The following is a 15,946-nucleotide window of genomic DNA, read 5'->3' as shown; positions in this document are numbered from 1 at the left end:
GCTGTTCTGTACTGTGCAGAGGCATTATTATTCTGTGTTATCTGTGTACGGCGGATAATAGTGTGAGGCTCCCCTATAGCTGGAAACAAAATACAATCAAACCGGAGCAATGTGACTTTGCTTTAGACAATGAGATCAGGGAAGATCTGTAACCGGAACTTGTCTGCTTTTGTCCTCAATGGCAGCGGAGGGAGGAAGGCATAGGCAACAGTGCCAATGATACCAGACAGCTGGCTCTAAACAGGAAGAGGAGGCTGTAAAAGGCATGGGTGAGAAAAGAGAGAGAGAGGGTGAGAGAGAGAGAGAGAGAGAGAGAGAGAGAGAGAGAGAGAGAGAGAGAGAAAGAGAGAGAGAGAGAGAAAAAGAGAGAGAAAGAGAGAGAGAGACAGAGAGAGAGAGGGAGAGAGAGAGAGAGAGAGAGAGAGAGAGGAGAGAGAGAGAGAGAGAGAGAGAGAGAGAGAGAGAGAGAGAGAGAGAGAGAGAGAGAGAGAGAGAGAGAGAGAGAGAGAGAGAGAGAGAGAGAGAGAGACCATTCCGATCCCTAGGCAGCATGGACAAACATGTGCCTGTGCCCCATCAGTCTGGAGGTAAGGAAGACACTGCTACTGCGATGCTGTATGATAAGAGGCGGCGCCATGCAGGTTGGAGCTCTGAGCCGATGGGTAATCACACCCAGACTGATAAGACCCATAAAAGGCAGCAGAGGATCCACTGGGACTGCTCCTAATCTGCCTGGAATGGGATGGGAGGCCTGCTGGGGAGGGCCCCCTGTTTTAAAACAGGTAATAAATGTTTACAGCCTACTTTAGCAAAATAGAAGTGATGCCAGTGTGTTGCAGGGCATCTGTCCATGGCCGTAGCCTGGGAACAGAGGAGATCCCATTGCTAACACCATTGACATCTCAATCATCAATTTAGGGACGCTTAGATTCAGTCGATTCGCCATGAAGAATTATGCATGGCACACTTGTGTTTATTCACACATTAACACACAGACTAGGGCTTGTGTTGTACTGCTGATGTATTGTACACATGTGTACATGTATGGAGAATATCCTGTCCAACAACCAGCGATCAAAGATTACAACAACAAAAAAACGGACAAAAGTGATTTGATTTTATCAGAGATTATTCGATTTTAAAAAACTCTTGTACGATGAGAACATAGCAGATAATGACATGAGCAAGAACTACCAACATCGTCTAAATGTCACAATAAATAGGTCATCCACAGACAGAAGCGTGGATGTGTAAAAAGAGAACATTTGTTGTGTTCTCTGCTGTTAACAGATATAAACAGATCTACGGTGATCTCCAGGGGCCTTTAATGGAAGGGTTTTGTGCTGTAAGGGAATACAAAGGGTACACCAGGCCTGGGGCTCTTCTACAAACAATGTCATAATGGGAAATGTGTGCATTAACACACACTCTCTTCACAGCACAGACTTCCAGCAGGAAAAAAGTATTATAAAATAATTATCACTTCGGCTTGTTTTTTTAGTTATTTTTTTCTCCACAGGCTTTAATGTCTCTGCAGCGATTGGATCAGAAACCAGGATGGCAGCTTACAGATTTCTGACTTTGTATTTGTATGATGCGTCCTCAGCAGATGTGCAAATTAGGCCAGAGAGAGAGAAAGGGAAAGAGAGAGTGTGACAGAGAGAGAGAGCAGTGGATAGAGGGATTTTTCTCAGTCTTTTTTTGCCGTTAACACCATCAGTGTCACATTGCCCTGCAGATAAACAGATGTCACTGCAGTTTTGTCACTGTGGCTTTGGGGCCAGATGATGGTTGACCGTCAGTCCCCTCCCCTCCGTTGTTCCATCCATCCATATTGCCCCATGCTGACTGCTTACAGTACACTGCACATGATGTCATTGAGGGCTCTTTATGTGAGGCACAATAAGGTCTCACGTTTCACAACACAATCTCCCCTTAGATTTCATAAAAAGCAGAAGACAGATTATATTTAAATCAAGTCCCTGAGGTTTTGTTGGTAATGTCACATATTCACTCTATTACCAGAAAAGATTTAACACATAGGCTTTTATGAGAGACTAAAGTCACATGCAGAGAAAAGAGCAGAGCAGGAAATAGGTCATACTGACACTGCTGTGTGTCGTTATAAGACTGGGAACCAACCAAATCTCTGGAAATTGATTAAATGCTAACACAATCGTACAAAACCCACTAAAATAATCATAAAACCATGGAAATCCCATTTCCCAACTGTATTATTTCTTATGTAGTTTTTTTATTCACACTGATTATCCCCACACGACAGCCATTGTGTAATGTTAATCAAGTCCCATCATAAGACCAGAGCAAGTCAAAAGGCTACCAAGTCCATGGTCAGGCTTGGCCAGTTGCTATCTTTCCCCTTTTGTAGACATAGCAACATTTACAGTACTTATCCATAATACAATCAAAAACAGAGCACAAGCTGTGATCAGGGTACTTGTAATGTAAGGGGTGATGGAGTAGACACAAGCCAAGTCTGTCCTGTTATCAGTCAAGCCCCTTAACCCCTAACCTCTGTGTGTGCAGTATAATAGTGTTTCCACTGATGAATAATTGAAGTGAGTTGATGGTCAGTGGCCTTGCAGATCACTTTACATGAGTGTTAAAGGCTGTGCCATTACCTGATGGCCCCATCATATCCAGAAGATGGTCTGATGATGCCTGCTGGCTTTGCCTTGAAGATCATCCTCTCCTGCCTTCTCTGTCTAGAATACAAACAATCGAGTACAGTGTTAGATTTAAATCATCTGTATTGTTTCAGTCTGTCTGAGGCACAGCTACTGTAACATTGACATACAGTATCTGTGTTTACAGCTATATGATCATGTCTGCTTTTCCCAATGCATATTGGTGCCGCAGTAGCACTAATAGAGATCCAAACCCACCGTAGTGATAATGATGCTTCAAAGGTCCTTATTGAACCCAAATGTAGCTGGTCGGCGTGCTGATGTGATTGGCCTTATTAACACGTTTGCTCTGTGTGCATACAGCTGCCTCCCATCACAGGGAGATACTTCACAGATCTGACACATACAGGGACATTATGGATAATTCACTGGAGTGTCACGACTTCCACCGAAGGTGGTTCCTCTCCCTGTTTGGGCGGTCGCCGGCCTACTAACCATCACCGATCCTTTTTTCCTTTTCCGTTTGTTTTGTCTTTGGTTCTTTCACACCTGGTTTCATTTGCTTTAATTTCTGTGTGTATAATTACCCCTGTTGCCTGCCTAGGATTATTCGTGTGATGTTGCTCGTTTAGGTTGTGCATTATTTGTTTTCACGTATTATACTAAGTGTGTATATGTTTAGGAGTGTTGTTTTTTCCTCCTTCCGTGATGAACTGGTTTCTCTGTTGTCGAGGGCGTTTATTTTGGTATTGTACCTGCCCTATATGTTTATGGACTTGCCTATTAAAAAATGCATCTCGGACATCTCTGCTCTCCTGCGCTTGACTCCTTCACCTACCTCTAAACACAATCTCGTAACATGGAGTCTCCTACCCGCTAGGACCCCAGCAGCTGAGGCCTGCATAGAAGGAGGAATACACTGTGCAGCCTGCAGGGGCTGGAGCAGCTATTACACATCCATGTTGACCATCGGAGGCTGTATGCAATAGAGAACAGCATCTACTGAAGACTTAGTAGAGATCAGAGCATCCATACGCATGCTGGTCTGCCATGCCCCAACCCACTCAGCTGTCCACCTCAGGGTACCCCAGTCCTCTCCTCTCTTTGCATTACACCATGGCAAAGCAGCGCTAATTAGCTTACGTTGAAAGGCTGAGTTAACTCAGTCACACAGTGTCATGAAGTGGATAAGGACCTTATTGAGGGCCTAATTGAGAATGAGATTAACGCTTTGAATGGCAGCTAATTAACGCTGTTATCAGTTAGAAGAGAGTGGCAGAAGAAAGAGTACCATAAAAAAAATACAAAAATAAACCTACAAACTAGTAACCATATACTGTATGTGCGTAAAAAATGTTTTCTGACAATATCAGAACATTTCAAAACACACATATACTTTAAAGTTTGTGCACAGACTGCATTTAAAACCAAGGAAATGTTTTACAATGAAACTGGTCCCAATTCCTAACTGTTTACTGTTTCCCCTAAATCAGGTAGGCACATTCCTTCATAAAATGTGGGAGTGCCCTGCAGTTAAATGTTTCTGGGGCAAAGTTACAGAATTCATTTAGAAGGGCATGAATGTAAATATTCAATGCTTTGCATCTATTATATTACTTAACAATTATAGCTTTTTCAATCTCTAAATAAATCAGAGACGATTACTGCTGGCAGGCAGCACTGTCGCAGAGGTGACTAACAAGCAACTCTAGTTGCTAGGGGGGTGGGAGGGGTGGAAAACATGGTTTCCGGAAATGGGTGGTGGAAGAGTTGGATGGAGACATGTTGGCTGGGTGGAGTTGGGGAAACAAAAAAGAACAACAAAAAACCCGCAAATATATTGTTCTTCGCTGCAAAGAGTAAAGAGTAGTTAATACAGCTGGAAATATACTCCCAGCATGACGTGACCGCTTGTCTCTCTGGCGTAAGCTACAGTTGAATTGGTCCTGCTGTAATCATTAAGATGCTGTATAAGCAGCAAGTAAGCTTTAAGTCTATTTCAGGTCTATGAAGCATTCAGAGCCGATAAAGTGTCTCTCGCCTTTGATTTCTGCCTCAGTTTTGTTTGAAGTATACCTCAGATACAGTGCTTCAGAAAGTATTAACACCCCTTTTCTACATTTTGTTGTCTTACAGCCTGAACAAAAAATTGACTAAATGTAGATGTTTTTGTCACTGGCCCAATAATGTCAAATTGGAATAATTTTTTGTAGAATTTTTACTAATGAATTAAAAATGAAAATCTTGAATGACAATCTCATCTCTGTACCCCACACATAGAATTATCTGTAAGGTCCCTCAGTCGAGCAGTAAATTTCAAACACAGATTCAACCACAAAGACCGAGGAGGTTTTCCAATGTCTCGCATTGACACCTACTGGTAGATGGTAAAAACATAAAATATCCCTTTGAGCATGGTGAAGTTATTAATTACAATTTGGATGGTGTACAGTTCATACGGAAAGTATTCAGACCCCTTGACTTTTTCCACATTTTGTTATGTTACAGCATTATTCATGAAAATGGATTAAATCGTTTTTTCCCCCTCACCAATCTACACACAATACCCCATAATGACAAAGCAAAAACAGTTTTTTAGAAATGTTTGCAAATTTATTTAAAAAAAAATGGAACTGAAATATCACATTTACATAAGTATTCAGACCTTTTACTCAGTACTTTGCTAAAGCACCTTTGACAGCGATTACAACCTTGAGTCTTCTTGGGTATGACGCTACAAGCTTGATACACCTATCTTCTCCCAATCTTCTCTGCAGATCCTCTCAAATTCTGTCAGGTTGGATGGGGAGCGTTGCTGCACAGCTATTTTTAGGCCTCTCCAGAGATGTTAGATCGGGTTCTAGCCCGGGCTCTGGCTGGGCCACTCAAGGACATTCAGAGACTTGTTCCGAAGCCACTCCCGCATTGTCTTGGCTGTGTGCTTAGGGTCGTTGTCCTGTTGGAAGGTGAACCTTTTCCCCAGTCTGAGGTACTGAGCGCTCTGAAGCAGGTTTTCATCAAGTATCTCTCTGTACTTTACTCTGTTCATCTTTCCCTCGATCCTGACTAGTCTCCCAGTCCCTGCCGCTGAAAAACATCCCCACATCATGATGCTGCCACCACCATACTTCACCTTAGGGATGGTGCCAGGTTTCCTCCAGACGTGACCCTTGCCAGTCAGGCCAAAGAGTTCAATCTTGGTTTCATCAGACCAAAGAATATTGTTTCTCATGGTCTGAGAGTCTTTAGGTGCCTTTTGGAAATCTCCAAGCGGGCTGTCATGTGCATTTTACTGAGTAGGGGCTTCTGTCTGGCCACTTTACCATAAAGGCCTGATTGGTGGAGTGCTGCAGAGATGGTTGTCCTTCTGGAAGGTTCTCACATCTCCACAGAGGAACTCTGGAGCTCTGTCAAAGTGACCATCAGGTTCTTAGTCACATCCTTGACCAAGGCCCTTCTCCCCCGATTGCTCAGTTTGGCCAGCTCTAGAAAGAGTCTTGGTGGTTCCAAACTTCTTCCATTTAAGAATGATGGAGGCCACTGTGTTCTTGGGGACCTTCAATGCCGCAGACATTTTTTGGTACCCTTCCCCAGATCTGTGCCTCGACACAATCCTGTCTCGGAGCTCTACGGACAATTCCTTCATGGCTTGGTTTTTGGTCTGACATACACTGTCAACCAATTTGTAAGTCGCTCTGGATAAGAGCGTCTGCTAAATGACTTAAATGTAAATGTAAATGTAAACTGTAGGACCTTATTTAAACAGGTGTGTGCCATTCCAAATCATGTCCAAATCAATTGAATTTACCACATGCACCTGAGCTCAATTTCGAGTCTCATAACAAAGGGTCTGAATTCTTAAGTAAATAAGGTATTTCTGTTTTTTATGTATAATACATTTGCCAAAACTTTTTACAAAATGTTTTTGTTTTGTCATTACGGGGTATTGTGTGTAGATTGATGACGATTTGTTTTTATTTAATCAATTTTAGAATAAGGCCATAATGAAACAAAATGTGAAAAAGTTTGAATACTTTCCAAATGCACTGTATCAATACACAGTCACTACAAAGATACAGGCGTCCTTCCTAACTCAGTTGCCGGATAGGAAAGATACTGCTCAGGGATTTCACCATGAGGCCAATGGTGACTTTAAAACAGTCACAGGGTTTAATGGCTATGATAGGAGAAAACTGAGAATTGATCAACAACATTGTAGTTACTACACAATACTAACCTAATTGACAGAGTGAAAAGAAGGAAGCCTGTACAGAATAAAACATATTTTAAAACATGCATCCTGTTTGCAATAAGGCACTTAAGTAATACTGCAAAAAATGTGGCAAAGCAATTTACTTTTTGTACAGAATACAAAGGACAAAATGTTGTTTGGGGCAAATCCAAAACAACACATTACTGAGTACCACTCTCCATATTTTTAAGCATAGGGGTGGCTGCATCGTTACCGTTAAGGACTGGCGAGTTTTTCAGGATAAAAAGAATTACAGAATGGAGCTAAGCATAGGCAACATCCTAGAGGAAAACCTGGTTCAGTCTGCTTTTCACCAGATACTTTGAAATGAATTCACCTTTCAGCAGGACAATAACCTACAACACAAGGCCTAATCTACACTGGAGTTTCTTACCAAGAAGACAGTGAATGATCCTGAGTGGCCTAGTTACAGTTTTTACTTAAATCTACCTCAAAATCTATGTCAAGACTTGAAAATGGCTGTCTAGCAATGATCATCAACCATCTTGACAGAGCTTGAGGAATTTAAAAAGAAAGGGAAAATACTGTACAATCCAGTTGTGCAAAAAGACTCACAGCTGTAATTACTGCCAAATGTGATTCTACAAAGCATTGGCTCAGGGATGTGAATACATTTCTTATTTTATTTTCAATAAATTAGCAAACATTTCAACAACAAAAAATGTACACTGTCGTCAGTATGGGGTATTGTGTGTAGATGTGTGAAAAATTATTATTTTTTTAATTCAGGCTGTAAGACACATTTTTAGGGTATAAGTGAAAGGGTATGATACTTTCTGAAGAGCTTAGATCAAAACATTAACTCTCCAAAGCAAGAGCTTGGACTGCCTTTCTCTCAATTACACTGTCGGAACTAGTTAGGCTATCTCTGATGGCAATGTTATGTTTTAGCAATCCAAAAAGTTCCCTGGATGTTCAACAAGTTGGTCCCTTATGTAGGCCTACTGTCGTTTTTCTGCTCCTGAAAATGTACTACATGATGTTTTGTTATTACGCATGCCAGAATCCTTCCATGTGAAACCAGATATGGGAAAGATTCTATGCTGTGATAGGGCTCCATATGGAACTGATCAGAGAACAGTAGCGGTATGTAGTTCATGTTCAACGCCCTGAAAAAAAACATCCCATTACTGCCATGAATGTTACTTTTCCAAATGTATTATGAGTAGGGTTTGCTAAGCTACCAGTAACTTACCCAAGTTCCTGGGAATCTTCGGTAATTTTGGTAATTAACAGGTAATGTATGGCAACTATGGTAACGTTGATAATTTATACGTAAAACATATCATATAAAACATACCACTAAAAAGTTTGGACACACCTACTCATTCAAGGGTTTTTCTTTAATTTGACTATTTTCTACATTGTAGAAGAAAAGTGACGATATCAAAACTATGAAATAACACATGGAATCATGTAGTAACCAAAAAAGTGTTAAACAAATCAAAATATATTTATAGTTGAGATTCATCAAAGTAGCCACCCTTTGCCTTAATGACAGCTTTGCACACTCTTGGCATTCTCTCAACCAGCTCCACGAGGTAGTCACCTGGAATGCATTTCAATTAACAGGTGTGCTTTGTTAAAAGTACATTTCTGGAATTAACTTTTTTTAAATTCAGACTGTAAGACAATCAGTTGTTTTGTGACAAGATAGGGGTTGTATACAGAAGATAGCCCTATTTGGTAAAAGACCAAGGGCCGGTTTCACAAAACATTTTCTTAAGTTAGTTCATAAGATAGTTTGTAAATGCAATTCCTCAAAATGTTCTTAGGAATTCATAGTTTTCTGAGGAACTTTGGAAATATCTTTCTTAAGAACTTTGTAGATATCTTCTTATGTGTAATTGACATTAGTGACGTGCTTGAAACCAATAAATAAGCTTACGTGACAGGGATGATAGCATTTGGTTATTCCATTATTTTTCACACATTATAGCCATCAGACAAGCTATATCAAAATCAAAAATGGATAACCAAGGAAAGCTCAATAAAAACTTCAGCAAACAAGAGCTTGAAGTGATGGTGGAGGAAATAGCAGCCAGAAAAAGGTTGCTGTTGGGGAGACTCGATAACTGCTGGGTCACTGCAGAGACCAAAAAGAGAGGATGGGCGAAAGTGGCCGAGTCTATCTCTGCCGTCGGGGGTATGGGAAGAGACAGTGATGCCGTAAAAAAGAAGTGGTCCGACATCAAGTCGGCTGCTAAGAAGAATGGACCTGAGAGACCATTAATGTGGACCAGCTGGAGGAGAAGGTGCCTAATCAATAATGGCGTTATTTAAAAAAAACTCTGCAACTGCCACCAGTTTGGTGCCAAAACATTGACTACAAGGACATACTGACATTGTAAAATAATACAAATGTGTAAAAAACATATATAATGGATATTTCATGCTGAAGCAGTGTGGTCTTATGTAATGTATCAAAGATGGGGAAGGTTTGATAATGCTGTGGGGTTGCTTTGCCGCCTCTGATACCGGGGGCCTTGAACGTATTAATCAATCAATCCAATGTATTTATAAAGCCCTTTTTACATCAGTAGACGTTATACAGTGCTGTACAGAAACCCAGCCTAAAACCCCAAACAGCAAGCAATGCAGATGTAGAAGCACGGTGGCTAGGAAAAACTCACTAGAAAGGCGGGAACCTAGGAAGTAACCTAGAGAGGAACCAGGCTCTGAGGGGTGGCCAGAGAGAGAGAGAGAGAGAGAGAGAGAGAGAGAGAGAGAGAGAGAGAGAGAGAGAGAGAGAGAGAGAGAGAGAGAGAGAGAGAGAGAGAGAGAGAGAGAGAGAGAGAGAGAGAGAGAGAGAGAGAGAGAGAGAGAGAGACAAAAACAGCAGGTCCGGGACAAGGTAGCACGTCCGGTGAACGGGTCAGGGTTCCATAGCCGCAGGCAGAACAGAACAGATGAAACTTTAGCAGCAGCACGACCAGGTGGACTGGGGACACCCAGGAGTCATCAGGCCAGGTAGTCCTGGTAGCTCACTAGTGGCTACAAGAAGCATTTGTCTGCAGTTATCTTAGCTAAAGGCTGTGCAACCATGTACTAGCTCCAGGATGACAATAATATTGCCTAAAACCCCAAACAGCAAGCAATGCAGATGTAGAAGCACGGTGGCTAGGAAAAACTCACTAGAAAGGCGGGAACCTAGGAAGTAACCTAGAGAGGAACCAGGCTCTGAGGGGTGGCCAGAGAGAGAGAGAGAGAGAGAGAGAGAGAGAGAGAGAGAGAGAGAGAGAGAGAGAGAGAGAGAGAGAGAGAGAGAGAGAGAGAGAGAGAGAGAGAGAGAGAGAGAGAGAGAGAGAGAGAGAGAGAGAGAGAGAGAGAGAGAGACAAAAACAGCAGGTCCGGGACAAGGTAGCACGTCCGGTGAACGGGTCAGGGTTCCATAGCCGCAGGCAGAACAGAACAGATGAAACTTTAGCAGCAGCACGACCAGGTGGACTGGGGACACCCAGGAGTCATCAGGCCAGGTAGTCCTGGTAGCTCACTAGTGGCTACAAGAAGCATTTGTCTGCAGTTATCTTAGCTAAAGGCTGTGCAACCATGTACTAGCTCCAGGATGACAATAATATTGTCTATGCGATTTGTCTTTGTTTTCTCAATAAGAATTGTAAACTTAGGTTTATTCAAATAAAATTGGTTCTGCAATACTGAAAATCAAATAAGGTATGGTGACCAATATTATATCTTTTTTTATGTACAATTATTTTAGAAGAAATAGGTAATAATTGAAGAAAAGTACAAGTGTGCCAATATATTTGTCAGGCACAAAAACGTAAAATTGTCACGTTCCTGACCTGTTTTCTGTTGTTTTTTATGTGTGTGATGGTCAGGGCGTGAGTTTTGGGTGGGCAGTCTATGTTTTCCGTTTCTATGTTGGTTTTGGGTTGCCTGGTATGGCTCTTGATTAGAGGCAGGTGTTTTGCGTTTTCCTCTAATCGAGAGTCATATTAAGGTAGGGTGGTCTCACTGTTTGTTTGTGCGTGATTGTCACTGTGTCTGTGTTTGTTGCACCACACGGTACTGTCTCGTCTCGTTCGTTCGGTCGTTCCTGTTTATGTGTTCCTCGTTTCATGTAAGTTCATAGTTTAGGTCTGTCTAGTTCGTTTTGTTGTTTTGTAAAATTATTCAAGTGTTCTTCGTGTGTTTAGTTTCGTCTTGTTAAATAAAGTTCATTATGTATTCACAACCCGCTGCGCCTTGGTCAACTCACTCACCGAAAGAGAGCCGTTACAGAATCACCCACCAAACCCAGATCAAGCAGCGGGTTAACGGACAGCAACGACAGCAGCAGCGCAAGAAGGAGGAATGGACTTGGGAGGATGTTTTGGACGGGAAAGGTTGCTACACATGGGAGGAGATCCTGGCTGGAAGGGATCGCCTCCCATGGGAACAGCTTGAGGCACTGAGGAGAGCAGAGGCAACCGGAGAAGGGAACCGGAGTTATGAGGGGACGTGTCTAGCACGGAAGCCCGAAAAGCCCGTGAGTACCACCCAAAAATTTCTTGGGGGGGGCTAAGAGGTAGTGGGCCGAGGGCAGGTAGGAGACCTGCGCCCACTTCCCAGGCTAACCGTGGAGAGCGGGAGTACGGGCAGACACCATGTTACGCAGTAGAGCGCACGGTGTCTCCTGTACGGGTGCATAGCCCAGTGCGGGTTATTCCACCTCCCCGCACTGGTAGGGCTAGATTGGGCATTGAGCCAAATGTCATGAGGCCGGCCCTACATATCTGGCCACCAGTACGTCTCCTTGGGCCGGCTTACATGGCACCAGCCTTACGCATGGTGTCCCCGGTTCGCCAACACAGCCCAGTGCGGGTTATTCCACCTCCCCGCACTGGACGGGCTACGGGGAGCATGCAACCAGGTAAGGTTGGGCAGGCTCAGTGCTCAAGGGAGCCAGTACGCCTACACGGTCCGGTATTTCCGGCGCTACCTCCTCGCCCCAGCCCAGTACCACCAGTGCCTACACCACGCACCAGGCTTCCAGTGCGTTTTAAGAGCCCTGTTCCTCCTCCACGCACTCTCCCTATGGTGCGTGTCTCCAGCCCAGTGCCTCCAGTTCCGGCACCACGCACTAAGCCATCTGTGCGTCTCCAGAGCCCTGTACGCACTGTTCCTTCTCCCCGCACTCGCCCTGAGGTGCGTGCCCTCAGCCCGGTACCTCCAGTTCCGGTACCACGCACCAGGCCTATAGTGCGCTTCGAGAGGTCAGTGTGCCCTGTCCCTGCTCCCCGCACTAGCCTTGAAGTGCGTGCCGTCATCCCGGTACCTCCAGTTCCGGCACCACGCACCAGGCCTACTGTGCGCCTCAGCAGGGCAGAGTCGGCCGTCTGCCCAACGCCTTCTGCACTGCCTGTCTGCCCAGCGCCGTCTGAGCCATCTGTCTGCCCAGCGCCGTCTGAGCCATCTGTCTGCCCAGCGCCGTCTGAGCCATCTGTCTGCCCAGCGCCGTCTGAGCCATCTGTCTGCCCAGCGCCGTCTGAGCCATCTGTCTGCCCAGCGCCGTCTGAGCCATCTGTCTGCCCAGCGCCTTCTGAGCCATCCGTCTACCACGAGCCATTAGAGCCGCCCGTCTGTCCCGAGCCATTAGAGCCGTCCGTCAGTCAGGAGCCGCCAGAGCCGCCCGTCAGTCAGGAGCCGCCAGAGCCGCCAGCCAGTCAGGAGCTGCCAGAGCCGCCAGCCAGTCAGGAGCTGCCAGAGACGCCAGCCAGTCAGGAGCTGCCAGAGACGCCAGCCAGTCAGGAGCTGCCAGAGACGCCAGCCAGTCAGGAGCTGCCAGAGACGCCAGCCAGTCAGGAGCTGCCAGAGACGCCAGCCAGTCAGGAGCTGCCAGAGCTGCCCTCCGGTCATGAGCTGCCCTCCGGTCATGAGCTGCCCTCCGGTCATGAGCTGCCCTCCGGTCATGAGCTGCCCTACAGTCATGAGCTGCCCTACAGTCATGAGCTGCCCTACAGTCATGAGCTGCCACTCAGCCCGGACCTGCCAGAGTCCCTCAGCCCGGACCTGCCAGAGTCCCTCAGCCCGGACCTGCCAGAGTCCCTCAGCCCGGACCTGCCAGAGTCCCTCAGCCCGGACCTGCCAGAGTCCCTCAGCCCGGACCTGCCCCTTATCCCGGTGCTGCCCCTTATCCCGGTGCTGCCCCTTATCCTGGTGCTGCCCCTTCATTTAGGTGGTTTTAGTTGGAGGGTGGTCATTGGGAGGGGGATACAGAAGCGGGGAGTGACTATGGTGGTGTGGGGACAGCGTCCGGAGCCTGAGCCACCACCGTGGTCAGATGCCCACCCAGACCCTCCCCTGGACTTTGTGCTGGTGTGCCCGGCGTTCGCACCTTGAGGGGGGGTTCTGTCACGTTCCTGACCTGTTTTCTGTTGTTTTTTATGTGTGTGATGGTCAGGGTGTGAGTTTTGGGTGGGCAGTCTATGTTTTCCGTTTCTATGTTGGTTTTGGGTTGCCTGGTATGGCTCTTGATTAGAGGCAGGTGTTTTGCGTTTTCCTCTAATTGAGAGTCATATTAAGGTAGGGTGTTCTCACTGTTTGTTTGTGGGTGATTGTCACTGTGTCTGTGTTTGTTGCACCACACGGTACTGTCTCGTCTCGTTCGTTCGGTCGTTCCTGTTTATGTGTTCCTCGTTTCATGTAAGTTCATAGTTTAGGTCTGTCTAGTTCGTTTTGTTGTTTTGTAAAATTATTCAAGTGTTCTTCGTGTGTTTAGTTTCGTCTTGTTAAATAAAGTTCATTATGTATTCACAACCCGCTGCGCCTTGGTCAACTCACTCACCGAAAGAGAGCCGTTACAAAAATAAAATAAAATCTGGTAGTTTACTGGTAAACTTTGAAAGTATACAGTCATATACCCACATTGGTAACTCTACTTATGACTTATCAAGGCAGCCTCACGTTTTGCCCACTGGCCACACGAGAGTAAAATAATGTTGCATACTGCCAAATCCATACATGATTCAACCAAGCCAGTGTGTAGTACTAGTCCAGTATCTGAGCTTTCTACACATTTGTGCACATTCTGTCTGACCTGTCACTGCTAAGAACAATCACTGTGCTATATCCCTTTTAACCTGTCAGCAAATCACAAATTACCCTCACCACACACTCCCTCAGCCAGACTGGCTTAAGTGAAAAGCCAGAGAGCAAAATTAGAGGCCAATGCATTCATTAGCATTGGAGTGAAAGAGAACAAACTGACTGCATCTCAGTAACACGGTGGTGATGATGATGAGCGAGGTGAAGGTGGAGACTGAGGCCAGTCCTAGACTCTCCACTGTTAGCATTTAGTGTTAGCTGTTAGCTGCTTCCAGCCTCTCCTCCAGCTGGAGATACTAATCAAACACTCGGCCTTATGACAGGATGTGGAGGGTTCACAAAGTGCAGCACACTGCTTCCTCCTCTCTTCCAATTTCCTAAAATGACATTCTCATATCAAAGCGCTGTAGACATAGAGCAGATAGGGGGTCTTGAGTATCCTTGATGTGAGGAAATCACTCTTTGAATAATAAACTCCCCCACCAGCCCGCAGGATAAAAAAATAGAAAGTATCGGGATTCAAGATGGACTATAAAACTTCCCTCTGCACTGGTCCCTGTGCAAGGCTGAGGCTTCAGGGAAATTGAATGAGATTACCAGCTCTACTCAGGGTGGGTCAAATGCGGGACATTTTCAGGGGTTTGATTCAATCTTCAAATTACTGATGGAAGCCAGCTTTATGATATTTACACACAAAGGTTTGTGGTGGGCTGTTTTCAATAATAGGGAGAAACTATTATAGCAGAATGGGTCAGCATTAGTGTCAATACTGTCTTGCAGTGACATGGAACCCTAGGCACTAGGCAGCAATCCGAGCAGTGTAAAAACAGGTTTTCCTCCAAGTCATTTGTTGTTTTTGGATTGAGCCCTCTAAGAAATAAATCCAAAAACAATATAGTTTAAATGTTCTGTTTTATGGAATACATAAAGTAAGTACAACTACAAACTAGTATTCCCAACCACTTAGAGTATAACAAGACCTATTAAAAAACTATGAGAGGAAAGGACCGCTGAAGCTTAGAGCAGAGCATAGTCGAGCAGACCCAGCCAGCCAGCCTCCTCTCAGCAGTAGTCAACAGCCTCTGGTGGTCCTTTCTAGGATCTTGACCATCAGCTAGCATGGCTAGCCACACACTACCCTAAACCTCATACACCTCATATAACAATATCCTTAACACCAGCATAGACAAAGGTTAGGAGATGTTCTTAAAGACCAAGCAAAACAGTGTTAATGTTATGACACCGTGTGATTTGGCAATAGGATAACTGACCTTTGCACAGACTTAATTATCGAGCTACTAAGGCCACCACGTGTCAAAAGAGCTTCGATACTTCATCCAAAAGAGACTCGAGACTTGGATTTCCTCTGTCAACAGGGACATCATGTGATTCATTTTTTATGTGGCAATGTGAGAGAAGAGATGGGGGGAAAGTTTATCTAACAGAGAAAGACGATCTATCATTTTTACATAAGTGATACAGTCATCATGGGCATTCCTTCTAAAAGCTATATCCATCCATTTGAAAAGGCAGCATGGCCAACATGTCATGAAAGAGGATCCTTTAGGTAGGGATCAGTCCTCCATGATGAATTTTCATGTGCTCAGGAAAATAAGGTATAACGTTAGAGAGCCTTAGCGGGGATCCCAGGGTTAGGGCAATACATATATCTATTGCAATCTGATCTCTTACATTAATAAGTGTCGCTGTCATTGCACAATGATTATGAGATGCTTTCATTCTTTTAAGTAAATATAGCAACATTTACGTCAAATGATCCAATTCTGCAAAGCATGGGCGCAAACTCTTTTGCTCTTATGAATCCATTAGGCTTTGACAATTTCAATCTCTAGGCAGAGACACACGCACACAAACAAACAGGCACATGCAATACACATACAAGCCCTAACCCCGCTCCCTCTTACTGCCCTGGATTTTTAAACCACTTATTATCCTATCATGATACAATAGTCGTGGC

Source organism: Salvelinus fontinalis, chromosome 2 (genome assembly GCF_029448725.1).
Source record: "Salvelinus fontinalis isolate EN_2023a chromosome 2, ASM2944872v1, whole genome shotgun sequence".
In the NCBI taxonomy this organism is placed as follows: domain Eukaryota; kingdom Metazoa; phylum Chordata; class Actinopteri; order Salmoniformes; family Salmonidae; genus Salvelinus; species Salvelinus fontinalis.
This window is presented reverse-complemented; position numbering follows the sequence as displayed.